Here is a 17036-nt window from a genome sequence, read left to right as displayed (position 1 = left end):
AGATGGCCGGCCATCTTTTTGGAAAATACAGTTGGCTCCGCCCATTTATGGAGCGGCCCCGGAGATGGCCGCCGCCATTCGATTATTCCCCTCAAAATCATCTACGGCGTACTCCCAGGATACATGACAGACCTCATAGATCTACCAACTAGAAACAGACTCAGATCAGCACGATCATATCTAAACCTACATTATCCAAACTGCAAAGGGCTAAAATACAAAACAACTTATGCATCCAGCTTCTCCTACATAAGCGCACAACTATGGAATGGAGTGGAGGAGTGGCCTAGTGGTTAGGGTGGTGGACTTTGGTCCTGGGGAACTGAGGAAATGAGTTTGATTCCCACTTCAGGCACAGGCAGCTCCTTGTGACTCTGGGCAAGTCACTTAACCCTCCATTGCCCCATGTAAGCCGCATTGAGCCTGCCATGAGTGGGAAAGTGCGGGGTACAAATGTAACAAAATAAAAATAAAAAAATGGACTCCCATATGCAGTGAGAACAATACATGACCACCTAAACTTCAGGAAATCACTAAAAACCCACCTCTTCAAAAAATCTTATCCTACTGATCCGACATAAATCTTCACATCCAGCAACACACCATAATCAATGATTGTACTGGACAATTTACTTTCCTCTTTCTCCCCGACCTCATGATGCTTGATTCAATTCTACCTCATTTGACCGCAACACAATCTTGTATTTGTTATCAATCGAAATGGCAAACGCCTTTACGGTACTTTGTAAGCCACATTGAGCCTGCAAATAGGTAGGAAAATGTGGGGTATAAATGTAACAAATTAATTAATTAATTATCATTATTTTCATTATATTATTATTATGCTTTTTAATAAATTTAGCCTTTGTCTTACACTGACATTAATTGCCAGTTGGGTATCTGTGTGTTGATGTCATTTCCAGAAAATGTTTTAAGCCACCTGTATAGTGTTCTACAGGTTATTTATTGTGGATTGATGTAACATTACCAGTATTTTTTGGATTGTTATTTTTGGTTTGATCAGTTGGGCACAGGCATTTACACCAGCTTTGGGCAGGCAGAAGTGCTTGCACCCAAAGTTAGGTGTGAAATGCACACTAATCTAGTATTCCGAAAAGGTTACTCCATGCAGTGCACCCTTTACAGAATACTGCTTAGCATGGATCATAACAACACCTAACTTTGAGCGCAATTTACTGAATTTGACCCTATCGCCCGGATTCTATATAGCTTGCCTAGAGATCTGCGCTGAAATCCAGGTGGATTCTATAACAAAGTACGTAACTTAATTGGCTTAACAAGTGAATTGGCGTTGATAACAGCACTTAAAAAGCAATAATGAGCACTAATTGGCAATAATTAGAATTTATACGCCCAACTCACTAAAAGTATTCCATAATGCATTGCGGCTTATAACGTGTACAGACAAAAAGGGGTGTGGTTATAGGTAGGGAAATGGGCATTTCATGGGTGTTCTGAAATAGAGTTGCACAGGGACAGAAATCTTACCCATCCCCGCCCGTCCCTGCTGGAATCTTACCAGTCCCCACCCGTCCCCACTGGAATCTTACCCATCCCCACCCATCCCCACCTGTCCCGTAAGAATTTAACCCATCCCCACCCATCTCTGTAAGAATTTAATGGTACATAAAAGAAAATTCCAGTTAGCTCCCTCAGTCTCTCTCTGGATTTGAGCCACAGCACTGTAGGCAAGGAAGGAATGGAAATTGAAACTTGGAACACTCTGGTGTACACTTGTAAGATTTGTCCCTGATTCATTGGCACTGTGTGCTGAGAGGTCACCACATTCACCAGTAGGTCAGGTAACATCCAATGTTTATGCCTGTATCAGAGCTGAGGTCTGCACATCAGCCCGGGAGCAAAGAGGATTAATTGTAACATAGTAAGTGACAGCAAATAAAGACCTGAACGGTTCATCCAGTCTGCCCAATAGTCACACTCATTATCAATTCATGATTAAATCAACGAGTATGATATTATATACTTGATTATGGTCTTTCTTTCGTGTTTCTGGAACATAGACCATAGAAGTCTATCTGGCCCTATCCCTATGTTCCAACTGCTGGAGTTGTCATTGAAGCCCACTACAGTCTATTCATCTTCTCATTTGTGGGACATAGACCGTAAAAATCTGTCCAGCACTGTCCTTATGTTCCAGCCACTGAAATTGCTGTCTAAGCCCTTTCCAGCCCATCCTAAACCAGATTGCCATATGTATGAGACACAGATCATACAAGTCTTCCCGGTATCGGCCCTAGTTAATCACAGCCAGAGTCACCATCTAAGCGTCACTTGATACATCCACACACATGCAGCCATTTAAGGTTAGGTTTTTCAGAACTTCCGTTTTCTAATTAGAGATCCTCTGTGTTCATCCCATGCCTTTTTGAATTCCATCATCATTTGTGTCTCTACCATCTCCTTAATGGAAGACTTTCCACATTTGTGCTGTTAACGCAAGGAGGAGGAAGAGGAGGAGGAGGAGGAGACAGCACTCAAAGAACTTGGTACTCGGTAGATGGGAGGCTGGTGCAGGTGCAGCTTACACTTCCACGGGAACCCCACAGAACTGCTTCCATGCCTGTGGGAATCCCGCAGAACTGCTTCCATCCCCGCGGGAACCCCGCAGAACTGCTTCCATCCCTGCAGGATTCCCTGCAAATCCCGTTCCCATGCAGATCTCTATTCTGAAATTTATATGCATAATTATAGAATATGGCCCTCTGCACCTAAATCTATGCACCAGGATTTACACCATGTTTTCATTGGTGTAAATGGATGCACATAGTTTTAGGTGCTGCGATATCAACTAAGCCTATTTTCTATACCATGCCTAAATTTAGGCACCACTTATAGAATACACTTAGGTGAAAATGTTTTCCTTATGGAATTTTTAGGCACCATATATAGAATCCCCCCTATATGTTAAACTACTCCACATTATCTGCTGCGTTAACAGTTAGTGCATAGTATCATACCGCACGTTAAGGTATAATGCCTGCCCTGTCTCCACCTCATTCCACATTTCGCAGTTATTGCAGGAATTAGGGTGTGATAAGTGTACAGCTGCTGTGTTGACTATTAGCGCAGGCATGTGCTAATTTTGTCTTTAACTTCACGTTCATAAAAGGGGCCGTTTATCTGTCAACATATTCCTCTGTTTCTCTTCTTCTCCCTCTATTCCTTTGTCATATGAAGAGCTCAAATTAGCACAAGTTTTAAACTTGTGAACAGGAGAACCAATAAAGAGCCTTCAACCTTAGCCTGCCTTCCTTCTGTGATTGATTCTCTCTCTTTTTTAAATCCCAGCTGAAAACTCATCTCCTCTCTTGCCTTTATTGCCGTAATCAAAATCTTGGCACAGTCTGGTATTCAAATCCCCAGACACCCCACTGTGTGTACTCTGTATTATTTTGTTCTAATTGCCACAGTGACTCTAAAGCATTTTGGTATACACTTGCATAAAAGGGGTGATAGACAACTGCATAATATTGTATTGTATAGCATTCAGTGGTATGGTGGTATGATACCAATAGGTTTCATAAGTGCTATATTTTTGTTTTACATCAACACCACATCAGAAAATTATTTATATTCTTTGGAAAAGCAAAACATACGCAGTGTTCCCTTATTTCTGTCTCACTGCTCAGGGACTGCTGTCATCTAACTTCAGTGTCTAAAGCTTTCTCTCATGACAGGGCATAGAATTCTAAGCCTCTGCTTGTCATGTCATCAGAACTTTATCAACATTTTGCACTTTCTTTTTTTTATTAACCCCAGGGCATTCAAATATTATTTTAAATCAACAGAAGCTTTTAACTTGAGATTATTTGCTGCTTCTGCTTTTTTATTTTCCAGCAAAGCACAAAGAGGGGAGTGTGGAAGCCCAAGCGTTGAACTCCTTGAACCTGGGGGGGTGAGTGAGATAATTAAAAACATTTTAATGCTTTCACAATGGGAATTAAAGTAGATGTCAATGTACCAGTTATTTCTGGTTGCCTAAGTTTTTGCTGGGATTTCATCTGCTGCAGCTATCCCATCAAAGCGTGTACTATAGATGCGGATCAGTGCAAATGAAGTTAATTTTGCTTGGGGCAACGCTGGTAATGTAGGGAGAGGAAAAACAGATCAGGGCTTCCCAAATCAAGGTAAGGCTTAGCATTCTTATCACTACAGTCCATATGGCTGTGAAGAATGTAACCCATTTTTTTTAGGCTAGCATCTGAGAAATCATTCTTCAGACAATGTGAACTATATTCATTACTGCTATCTGCAATAAGAAGTGAGTCCAAACATCATTTTCAAAACAATTTTCTAAAATAAAAAAATGGGGGTAGTCAAGCTATATCATGAGTTTCTAGGATTCTTTTACTAAGTCGTACTAAAAAAGTGGCTAGCGCTGTTGTCAGTGCGAGGGTTTATCATACACTGTGAGCACATTTTGTGCAGCAGTAAAATGGTCGCATTTTCTATATCCCCCATTAATGGCCACATGCTAATATCCCAATTAGTGTGTGGCTATTACCACAGGAACCCTTACCTTCACTTATTTACTTGGTGGTAAGATCTCCCGTGCTACTCCCATGGTAATTGGGCAGCACATTGCAACGTGCCCATGCACCTGATTAGTGCAGAGCACACCTACTCTCCACCCATGGAAACGCCTACCACAATGGAAAACATATTTAAAATGTAAAGATTTATGGTAGTATCAAAAGAAGTTCACATATTCTATAAATGTATTATCAGTAACTACATTTTTTTAAAGATCTAGGTGCCAAAGAGGGGCATTTTTAAAAGAAACGTCTAAGTTGGAATTTGGACATCTTTGTAAAACATCCAAATTCGGAGGAGGGGAAAAGGTCATTTTTGAAAAAAGATGGACATCCATCTTTTGTTTCGAAAATACCTAGGACGTCCTTGGCGATTTTCAAAACCAAAGACGTCCAAGTCAAAAATGTCCAAATGCAAGTCATTTGGATGTGGGAGGAGCCAGCATTTGTAGTGCACTGGTCCTCCTGACATGCCAGGACAGCAATAGGGCACCCTAGGGGGCACTGCAGTGGACTTCATAAACTGCTCCTAGGTACATAGCTCCCTTACCTTGTGTGCTGAGTCCCCTAAACCCCACCAAAATCCACTACCCCCAACTGTACACCACTATCATAGCCCTTACGGGTGAAGGGGGCACCTAGATGTGGGTACAGAGGGTTTATGGTGGGTTGTGGAGTGCTTGCTGTAATGCTTATGTATATTTATAAAATAGCGTACTACGAAACTCTTGCACCATTTCACCTGTTAAGGTAAATACAGTGAAACCTCGGTTTTCATTGACGTCGGTTTTCGTCGGTTTCAGATTTTGTTGATTTTTTCGACTAGAAATTTGTCTCAGTTTTCGTGGGTTGTCTCGGATTTCGTCGAAAAAGAAGGACGTCCATCTCCCAATTTGTATTGGAAGATGGACACCCTTCTCCCGATTTTAGGCGTCCTCGTTAATTGTCTCGGTTTTCGTCGGTTTCGGATTTCGCCAATTGTTTTTCAGACATATTATCAACGAAAACCGAGGTTTCACTGTATAACTTTGTGCATAATATCGGATTTGGCACACTGAATGTATTTTATTGAAACATGCACAAAAGTACTAATTCACCCCTATTTCACTTATTCACTATTCCCAAGTATTCCTACACATGTAGAAGCTATTTTATAAGAGTTACCTACATGAAAATATCCTAAGAGGCACCTATTTCATTTCTAATTATGAAGGCAACATAAGTGCCTCAGGGGTCCTTTTATTAAGGTGCACTGAAAAATGGCCTGCGGTAGTGTAGGCACGTGTTTTGGGTGCATGCATAATCATTTTCAGCATACCTGCAAAAATTGCCTTTTTAAATGTTTTGCCGAAAATGGACGTGCGGCAAAATGAAAATTGCCATGTTTCCATTTTGGGTCTGAGACCTTACTGCTAGCCATTGACCTAGTGGTAAAGTCTCACTCGGTAACTGGGCAGTAATGACCTACGTGTGTCAAAATGCCACTTGGCGCATGCCCAATGCATACATCTGAAAATATTTTTTAGATGCGCACCAAAAATGAAATTACTGCAAAGAGCCACGTGGTAGCTGGGCGGGTAACTCCATTTTGGCACATGTTGAGCATGCGTAGATGCTTACGTGCTTAGTAAAAGGGTCCCTAAAGCTCTTATTTTAGAAAACTATATTATAGTTTGGACATCTGAAAACCAGCATTTAGACATCCATAGTGCAAGAATGTCCAATCCTGATTTTATAAAGCTGGGATATAGATGTCTAAAACTGCAGATGCCCTTATGACAAGGGTGTGCGATCTGTGTATGTTTTGAGCTGGACTAGGAAGGGGCCAATATATGGATGGTCAACTCTAAAAAGCTGGATATTGGTATTTAGTTATAGTACTGACACATCCAGTAGTATGACTAATACCCTTCACCAAAGGGATTAAGGAAAGTCACAGTAGATATTTTTACGTCCCTGGAGGGCTCCCAATTAAAAAAAAGTAGCGGGGAGGTGAACCTAGGTTCTCTGGTTCTCAGCCTACTATTCTAACCCATGAGCTACTCATCCATATGGATGGCTCTGTGGCTATTTTATAACATGAACTTTGTTGCCACAAAGACATCTATGGCCAGTGTTTTGTCTTATAATAATTTAGATGTTTCAGCTTCTAAAATAGATGTTCATGCTGGCCATCACCAGCACATGCACATTCATTTCTCATGTATTTTAGAACAGGATGTGGCAAATTACAGCTTGTTGTAAAATACATGAGAAATGGACGTCCATATGCGATGTACTGATTCAAAGTCCTTACTCTGAGCTGGACATCCTTTTAAAAATGCTTTTCCATGTGTCTTTTATAAAGGAAGATGCCCCAAGTTGGACTCAGATTTAGAAAAAAAAAAAAAGGACAATGATATGGGCTCTTTTCCCTCCTATATTACCTGAGCCCATATATGCATTGAATCCTCACGTGTCATGTCGCATCGATGATTCTGCAAGATCATCTATGAAACGTCCAACTTTGAAGATTATCTACGTGGTATGATAATACAGAACCGCACAACACCCCAATAATCCTCACCAGCAACTCCAGTCTTTCCAAGGCCATTGGAGGAGATCTGAAAACAAAAATGGAGGGGCTTGTGCCCCTTCAGCATTCCTGCGGCTATTTGCTTGGCTGGTGTACTTGACCTCACAACCCTAGGTGATCTATTACAACATTAGCCCCCTAGGAGGGAAGTCAATGAGCAGCACCAAAGCTTAGGCACAGAAAAGATTCAGACACTAAGCACTATTCAATAAGGATTTGCTCCCTGTCTAGAATAATATTTAGCATGAACCCTGCAGCTAATCTTTGGGCATTGCACTTACACCTGCTGAAACCTGGTATAAATGCCAGTGCCCAAGTTAGGTGTGGTTAATCAGTATTCTGTAACTCTGCGTGTAACCGTTCAGAACACCCCTGACAAGCTCATGGCCACACCCCCTTTGAGATGCACACCATGGGATTTAGGTGCCATGCCTTATAGAATAATGTACATCCAGAAGTTTGTGCAAATCTTAATGAGGGCCAATTAACATCAATAATTGGTTGCTAGCATCCAATTATTGATAGTTCAGAGCTCATTATCCACTTTATTTACCAGTGCATCTCGGGCAGCCCATTTAAAAAAGCTTTTTCTGCCTAGGTAAATAACCATTTAGATTGGTAAATGTTTGAAACTTTTCACCTTTGATTTCTGAGAAAATAAAGTTAACAAGTCTACAAATTTTCAAAACATTTCTTCTTAATAAAATCCATTAAAAATGCAAAGAAAGAAAATAATCTAGTCTTCCCTGTGAATGTAAGAATATGTGAATCAAGCAAGAAGAATGAAATAAAAATGGCATATGTGACCCCCTCAAGGGTTAGAGGGTAATATAAAAACAGCCACTGATATCTGTGTCTACTCTCCGAAGTCCATCTATAGACTACATTGTGACATCCACATAATCTATTACAACCCTCTCTGACAGGGTGCCTTAACCTTGTTATGCTACAAAAGCACATCATGACAACCATCTTTCCAAAGACTAATAATGTCAGAGATTAAAGGGAAAAAAGAGAAAGAAAGCAAGAACTAAAAATCTAGAAAAACTGCTATACAGTTTAGAAAGATAACCTCAGAATGTCAATAACATCAAGGGCACAGCATAAATATTTGAAGAGAATTACAAAATACAATGAATAAAACAGGCAACAATGATTTATTGGCATACCAGTTGTTTCAATCAGATTTTCCTAAAGAAAGAAATACAAAGGAATAATAGATTATCTTGAATATATACCTGTGTTTGTATGACAAACATAATCAAATTGATTGGCCATTCCTTCTCCAGGGTACATTCACCAATAGCATTCTCACTCCATGAAGGATATATGCTAACACAATAGTGAAAGAGCAGCACTCCAGCTGCTGTGAATTCACTATCACTTTCTTTACATGTCTCTGCTACAGTAATGGTGAAGCAGAACGACAGTCTGCAATATGAGCATCTTTCAATACATCAGCAGACAAGATTTTAATCCTGTTAACAATGGTTAAATTGGCCATGAAAGGAGAATGCATCCATAGAGTGGTCATTAGAAAAAAATTATGGGGTCAATATTCAGCATGGCTTTAAGAAAGCAAGAGAGGCTCCTGCCTAATTGAACCACAGCTAGCCTTGTGTTCGCTGATATTAAGTGACATTCAACCAGGCAGAGCTGATGAATATCACTTATATGTTCCTATGTACATGTATCTGCACAAAAAGTATCATTTATACATGTTAGTGTAACCCTTGGTTAGAATTGGAATCATTAACAGTGGTCCTGGGTGGGAGGAAGTCCAGCCCAGGGAGGGTTATGAAATCATTTCAATTAGGGAGTGCCCTGAATTGCAGAGCCACAGACTGGGGAGGAGTTTAGTAGAAATTGTCCTTGGTTGCCTAGATCCTGAACTGCTACAAACCTCCTGCCAAGTGAACCTTAGAAGATTAAGGGGGTTCCTGAATTGCCAACTCCCGTTAAACTGATCCAAGAGGAAATAGAGAATATCAAGTTAATAGAAGCTGGTACAGGAGCCAAACCTCATGCAGATTGGAAAGTCCAACCCATAACAGGGGCTGGGCATAACGTGCTCTGCCCAAAGCTGGATATTAAACATATAGTAATACCCACGGACAGTGGTGTGCTGGTAAATTTTTAACAACAGGCTCTCTCTCTCCGGTCCACCTCGGCACCCCCCAGTCCACCACTTGCGTCCCCACCATCTACCCTCGGCGCCCCCCGTCCACCTCTGCGCCCCCCCCCCCCAAAATTGCAGAGCTGGCTATAGCCGGGGGGGGGGGGGGGGGGGGCAATGCGTTACTCTCTCCAGGAAAAAAAAAATTAAATGATCCCAGGTTCCAATCTAATTCATGTTTAATATATGGATAAATGCCATAAATAAGTAAATAAATATAAACTGTTAATGTTCAGCACCTGATTCTCAAAGTGGACATATTCCAAACACTATAATGAAACTAAAATTATTTTTTTCTAACTTTGTTGTCTGGTGACTTTGTTTCTCTCATCATCATGCTGGCCCAGTATCTGATTCTGCTGCTCTCTATATGTTCCCTTGACTATATTCTCGTTTCCTGGGCTTCCTTTCCATTTATTTCTTTTCTTTCCTCCGTTCTTCTTCTTTTCTGGTCCTCCTCAGACTTGACTGTACAGTGGATCCAGCTTCTTCTGCCTATTTTCTCCATTCATGTGCAGTTTTTCCCTCCTTACTTCCTTTTCCCTCATCTAATCTCCTTCCTCTATCTTCCCTCCATATCCAGCATTTCTTCTCTCTCCCTTCCCTCCCCTCCATCCATGTCCAGAATTTCTCTTGCCCTCCCCTCCATCCATGTCCTGAAACTCTCCTCTCTCCCCTCCCCCCCTCTATCCATCCATACCCAGCAATTCTCTTCTCTCCCCTGCCCTCCATGCCCAGCAATTCTCTTCTCTCTCCTGCCCCCCTCTACCCATCCATGCCCAGCAATTTTCTTCTCTCCCCTGCCCCCCTCTACCCATCCATGCCCAGCAATTCTCTTCTCTCCCCTGCCCCCTCTATCCATCCATGCCCAGCAATTCTCTTCTCTCCCCTGCCCCCTCTATTCATTCATAGCCCAGCAATTCTCTTCTCTCCCCTGCCCTCCATGCCCAGCAATTCTCTTCTCGTCCCCTGCCCCCTTTACCCATCCATGCCCAACAATTCTCTTCTCTCCCTGCCCCCTATACCCATCCATGCCCAGCATTCTCTTCTCTCCCCTGCCCCCCTCTACCCATCCATGCCCAGCAATTCTCTTCTCTCTCCCCTGCCCCCTCTATCCATCCATGCCCAGCAATTCTCTTCTCTCCCCTGCCCCCTCTATTCATTCATGCCCAGCAATTCTCTTCTCTCCCCTGCCCTCCATGCCTAGCAATTCTCTTCTCCTCCTCCCTGCCTCCTCTACCCATCCATGCCCAGCAATTCTCTTCATCTCCCCTGCCCCCCTCTACCCATCCATGCCCAGCAATTCTCTTCTCTCCCCTGTCCCCCTCTAACACATCCATACCCAGTGGATTCTCCTCTCTCCCTTGCCCTCCCCTCCTGCTCCCATCCATGTCCAGCGATTCTCCGTCGCCCCATCCTCCTCCCCTCCCGCCTCCCATACATCTTTTCTATTACCTCCATTGAAGGCGCTGCCGTTATTTAAAGCCCTGCTGCCTGTCTCTAGCCTTCCATGTTTGCTTCTGATGAGTTCGTTCCCTCAGTCCCGCCTTCGCGGAAAAAGGAAATGACATCAGAATGACATCAGAAGGCGGGACTAAGGGAACAAACTCATCAGAAGCAAACAGGGAAGGCTAAAGACAGGCAGCAGGGCTTTAAATATGCGGCGCTTCAACGGAGGTAATAGAAAAAAGATGGATGGGAGCGGAAGGGGAGGATGGGGGGTGACGGAGACTCGCTGAACATGGATGGAGCAGGAGGGGGAGGTAAGCATAGCCTGTGGTGGTGCCCTACCATGCTTACCCTCGTCACTGGGAGCCGGCTCATTCCTGGAGAACAACCAGCTCGCAAGATCTTTGCAAAATTTAACAAGCGGCTCTTGCGAGCCGGTGCGAGCCAGCTCCAGCACCCACTGCCCATGGATGAAGACAGCCACATAGGGGGTCCCAAGCCAGTGAGTATAAGGAGTGTTGCCGGGATAAGAAATTAACCTTGGTGTTCCATCTGGCTTGGAGGATAGGCATCGCGGGATTGTGCCTGAGGTATGGGCCTTGTCAGAGAAACTACTCATTACAAAACTCCTGCTGGGTGTGGAGAAGAAGTGCCCATTGATGATTGAGGTTGATTTGGAGTTACCTGAACTATCTCTTTTTATTGACTGTGCTAAAGAAAGATCATTGACAAGAGCTGCCATTTGACACAGTTTCAAATAAAGTTCCAGTTATCCTTAAACCTCCTGGAGTGTTGTGTGGTTCTGTACTGAGGAGCTTCAAGGAACCAGACTGTAAGCAGTGTCTATCCAAAGATCCCAACTATTATTCGCACCAGTTCGTCTGAGAGAGAGAAAGTTAGGTGTGCATGAGAGTGTTCCTCTGTTCTGCGGGTCTGGAATTAACCTGGGTGAGACCCAGGTTACAGTATTGGCACTGTCAAACTGTTATAATCATTGTGTGCTTTTTATTATATGTTGTATATTTCTATTTCTTTATTTTTGTTTTTTTGAGAGTACCCTCAGATGTTCCCACTTATTCTGGCATTCAATAATTATTCTTCAATGAACTTAGAAACAGGACGTCAGACACAGAAACAGGACGAAGCCTTGCACCAGAAGAAGAGGTCCTCGGCTGGCGGGGGTTGGGGTCCCCCGCCAGCTAAGGTATGCAACGGCGGAAGTGGGGGAGGGTTGGCGGCGGGAGGGGGGTTGAGAGGGTCGTCAGCAGGGGGGGGATCAAAGTTGTTGGTGGTGGTGGTGGCGGGGGGAGGGGTCGGCAATGGTGGTGGGGGGGGCTAAAATGTGCCCCCTCACCTCGGGCTCTGGACCCCCATCCCGCCGAAGTCTGGCTACACCCCTGATTGTCGCCCTGGAGCCAGGATGCTCTATGGGTGGAATTGGGAAGGATCCAGCAGTTATGCAGTCACCAGTCATTTTCAGTGCCAGTGCCCACAGAAAGATAGGACCATACAAAAAGCAGTCCTATATTTGGCTGCTTAGCTATGATTTTTGGCACTGAATATAGTTTGGCAATGTTAGTGCACGGACATTGCTTGACATTGAATAATTCTGCCTGTGGCTGTCAGTGGCTTAAAGTCCATTAACCACCATAGGCTGAATACTAGATTCTTATGTTTCCCACAGCAGAAAAACACATCTGGCCACCAACTCATTCTAGGCCATTTAACCAACAAATTTCAGATCATATACATTAATTAACAGTCTGGCAATCAAGATGAATACCTAGTAAGCCTGACATCAGTGCTAAGAAAGTAGTAGAACAAGATTAGTGAAGATATAGTATGATGAGGTCTGGGGCCATAGCAGCCACAAACACCTTGTTGTGACAAGGGCACCAGCTAGCAGCCTGTAATGCACACAGAGAAACTTGACCTCTAAGGAAAAAAAAAAAACCTCAGAGATAATTAATTGAATCCTTGAGGTTAGTACCAGTAGTCCTCCATGCTAGGCCTGTGCACATGCAGGGTGACTTTTAAAAATACCTTGTTCTGGCCTTTATTCCCAGTATGTTCTGTCCTTGCATAAAACATTGGTTCATGAATTCCACAGCATTCTGGGTCTTTCAGTTCAAGAAGAAAATGGTTACAGAATTTGGGCAATTAGCCTTTCTCAGTAACCTAGCCTTATGCAAATCCAGCTTCCTGTAGCCACCTCCAACCAGTTCTGTGAGGGTAATTCTGCTTTCAAAACACTTCTTTTCCAAGTAGCACAACTTTGAACTAAGCCCTTTTTGAACATCACATGTCTTTAAACAGAGGATTGAATACTGCTGCATTCCCACAAAATGAATCTTTCCATGGCCTACCAGGGTATCCTTACCTGGGATAGACCATTAATGAAAATTTCTCAGCAATGGCCCCTTCAATGGGCTTCTGGACTCTCTAACATATGACCTCCTGCTCAGCCTTCCCAGCTGGTCTGGAACCACTCCAAACTAATACCTTTCATTACTAAGACCTTAGTGTGTACTTTCTAGCAGATGTATTGCTCTGCATACTCTGGTCCTTGACTGTAGACAATCAACCACATATTGGCTGTTAGAATTACACCACTATCACATGATGAGGTCCTGAGGCCAATAACAATCACACTACCTTGTTGTGACCAGAGAACCAATCAGTACCCCAACAATGCACACAGGCAGACTTTGTCTCTAAGAGAAAAACTCGGAGAAAATCAATGAATTCCTTGGGGTTTACATCAGTAGTCCCTGAACTAGGACACTGCTCACTCAGGGTGACTTTCCCAAATACCTTGTTCTGGCCTTCATTCCATCCAGCACATTCTTTCCTTTTATTTTAAAAAAAAACTGATTCAGGTACTTTTAGAGCATTCGTGGTCTTCAGTTCAAGAAGAAAACAGTTTTAGAGAGTTTGAGCAACATACAAATTTACCTCTCTCCATATCCTAGCCTTATACAAATCTGGCTTCTTGTAGCCACCTCCAACCAGTTCTGTGAGGGTAATTCTCCTTTCAAGAGACTTCTTTTCCAAGTAGCACAACCTTGAACTGAGCCCTTTTTACTGAATACTAGAAACTCAGTTGAGCAGTCTTTATCCCTTTGACAGGACAACAGTCTCTATGATCTTATGGTCCTGTATTCCAACCCTAGCTGTTAATCTCAGTTCAAAAGAAAATCCAACCTTGCAATTCTTCACGATCCTCTTGTGATGTAACAACTTAGAATAACTTTGGAACCCTCTTACTTAGCTGCGGTAAAAGGGGCCCGGCACTAGTGGCAATGGCCATTTTTGTCGTGCATCAGGGCCCCTTTTACCATAGCAGGTAAAAAGACTGAAAAAAGAGATGGCTGTTTAATAAGTTTGCACTTGCTGCGTGGCCAGTTCACGGGGAGCACTTACCATCACCAATTGAGGTGGTGGTGGTAACTGGGCAACACTCAACGCTGCCTGATTACCATCGGGTAACCCTCTATGGAAATATTTTTTAAATATTTCCATTAGCGTTGCAAATGGCATGTGCTGGGAGTGGAACTACTGCCGGTACCCGCATTGAGCTGGCAGTAGTTCTGGATTACCACGCAGCAACTCTTTAGTAAAAAGGCCCCTTGTATCATCAGCAAATTTAATTACCTCAATAGTTACTCCTATCTCTAGATCATTTATAGATATGTTAAAAAGCAGCAGTCCCAGCACAGACCCTGGGGAACCCCACTATCTACCCTTCTCAATTGAGACTACTGACCATTTAACCCTACTCTCTGTTTTCTCGTTTAAACAGTTTCTAATCTACAATAGGACATTACCTTCAATCCCATAACTTTCTAATTTCCTCAGATGCATAATATCAACCATCTCACCTTTATCCACATGTTTATTCACCCCTTCATAGAAATGTAGCCAATTAATGAGGCAAGATTTCCCTTGACTAAATCCATGTTGGCTTTGTCTCATTAATCCATGCTTATGTATATGCTCTGCAATTTTGTTCTTTATAATAGTCTCTAACATTTTGCCCTGCACCTACATCAGGCTCACCGGTCTGTAGTTTCCCGGATCACCTCTGGAATCCTTTTTAAAAACTGTGTGGGTTTTCAGGCGCCATATATAGAATCTGGGGGTATGCAGTAAGTGCTAATATTCAGAGGAAATAACTGGCTATCTTGCACTGAATATTTGCACTTAGCCGCTAAATGCTATTTAACCAGCTAGGAGCTGTTCCTGGTCAGTTAAATAACGCTGAATATCAGGCCCCTTATGTTTAGTACAGCAGTTATTAAGTTAGACTTGGGGAAAATCCATTGCTTTTTTTTTTTTTTAAATAAGCAGTATAAAATCTGATTTACTCTTTTGGTATATTGTCAGGTAATTGTGGCCTGGATTCGCTACTGCTGGAAACAGGATACTAGGCTTCATAGGAACCAACTTTTCAAAATTATTGGGAGTGCTAAGCCCAATGAAAATAACCCCTCCTTGGACACATACAAAGAATTTTCTCAATATTGGGGGTGCGCAAGTACCCACAGAGTCGGCTCCAATGCTAGGCTTGATGGACCTGCGGTCTATCCCAGTATGGCAATGCTCATTTTCTTATGTTCTCTATGTGGATGACAATAAATACATCTGTATTCACTGGCATATACAGGGACAGCAGCAATTTCATGGTCACAAAAAATCATGGAGTCCGTCTTTAAAAAAATGGCTGGACCAATAACACGAGAAACATCCAATGACAATCTAAGTGGCAATGTATAGAAACAAAAAGGGTGAAACAGTAAAAGAGACAAAACAGAAACCAAGAAAGCTAAGTCTTCCTAGGCCTGCTGGGGGCAAATGAAATAGATGACGGCCAAGGTTGCATTCAGGAGCTGCTTCTTGGTGAGTTGAGGAATCCTATGTGGTGGGAGCCAGAAGAGATGGATGAGCTTGGAGGAGAGAGGCAGAACCAAAAGTTCAGATCAGTCTGTGTAGATGAGGTTTTCAGGGATGGCAAAGCCTAGCAATGCAGAAAAAATTAGGTGGATGGGAGAGGTGCAAAAAGTAGCTCTTCCTGGTGCTAAGGCCTGTAAAAGGAACAAGCAGTAGACAGTGCCTACAATGTTGCAAGCTGCATTTGCAAATGCCACACTAGATCAAAGTACCTTATTTGCCTTTCTGTTCATCATCTACTTACTGCTGAGACTCCTTCTGCTCTCCATGCCTTTCCCCTATGTCTGTATATTAACTGCTTATCTACTTAACAGTATGTGGTGCCTTCCAATCCAGTACTGATTTGTGACAGCTTCCAATAAAAATGTGTATATAAAATAAAAATAAAAATACTACATGCATCTTAGTCCATAAATAGAACTGAATCAGATTGTTAGGGCTGACCTAACTCAGCTAGCAGTCCTGTCTAGAACATTGGTCATCTGTATATGAAATATTTTCTTTTCTTCTCCATACCTTCTGAAGATCTCGTAGCTATTATCATTTCCCTCCACACTGCTCTAGTCCTGGTATCTGTCGCAGAGAATCAAGTAGAAAAAGATCACAATTATTTTAGTATTTAGCGTGTTCAAGTATCTTATGCAGCTACAGTATTTGTAAATAGACTGGCTCATAACTGCAGTTGTATTTTCCAGATGCCAAAATTGACCCTGAACTTGAACTCTCAGATAAGAGAATAATATCAGTTTTCCTGTCAAGCATGCCACTGAGGTCACAAATGAAATCTTTATGTTCACCTCTCTAACACCTCCATAAATCTCCCTAAAAAAAAAAAAGCAGAATCAAACTAACACAGTGAGAAGGGGGCACCAAAACCCAAAAGGGAGAACAGCAATATAGTAAAAATAATAATGATAATAAAACAGCTAAACTAGAAGCATGTTCTCTTCAACTAAGTGATAATATGGTCTCTGGATACTTTCTTCCTTTTTCTTAGACTACTAGTCAGTCTGGTATAATGCAGATTAAATGCCCAATAGTATACATTTTGAAAGCAAATGACATACTGTGTTATTCTTTTAACACGGCATTTTAAAAAGTGACTTATTTTATGGTACATCTGGGATCACATTTCACAAGTTCAGTTTCTAGTGCCAGCATTATAAGGTACACACCATTAAGATTGGTCATGAAGATAGATTAGTCAACTTCCCTTGCTGAAACTTTAAGACAGAGCCAAACATGCTCCTGCACTTGTAAATTTAATTATATAGACTGTAAATTAAAGCCCTTAATGTTCAGGGAATACTGC

The sequence above is a fragment of the Microcaecilia unicolor genome, chromosome 1 (assembly GCF_901765095.1).
Source record: "Microcaecilia unicolor chromosome 1, aMicUni1.1, whole genome shotgun sequence".
NCBI classification, from domain to species: Eukaryota; Metazoa; Chordata; class Amphibia; order Gymnophiona; family Siphonopidae; genus Microcaecilia; species Microcaecilia unicolor.
Note: the sequence above shows the minus strand (reverse complement) of the source record.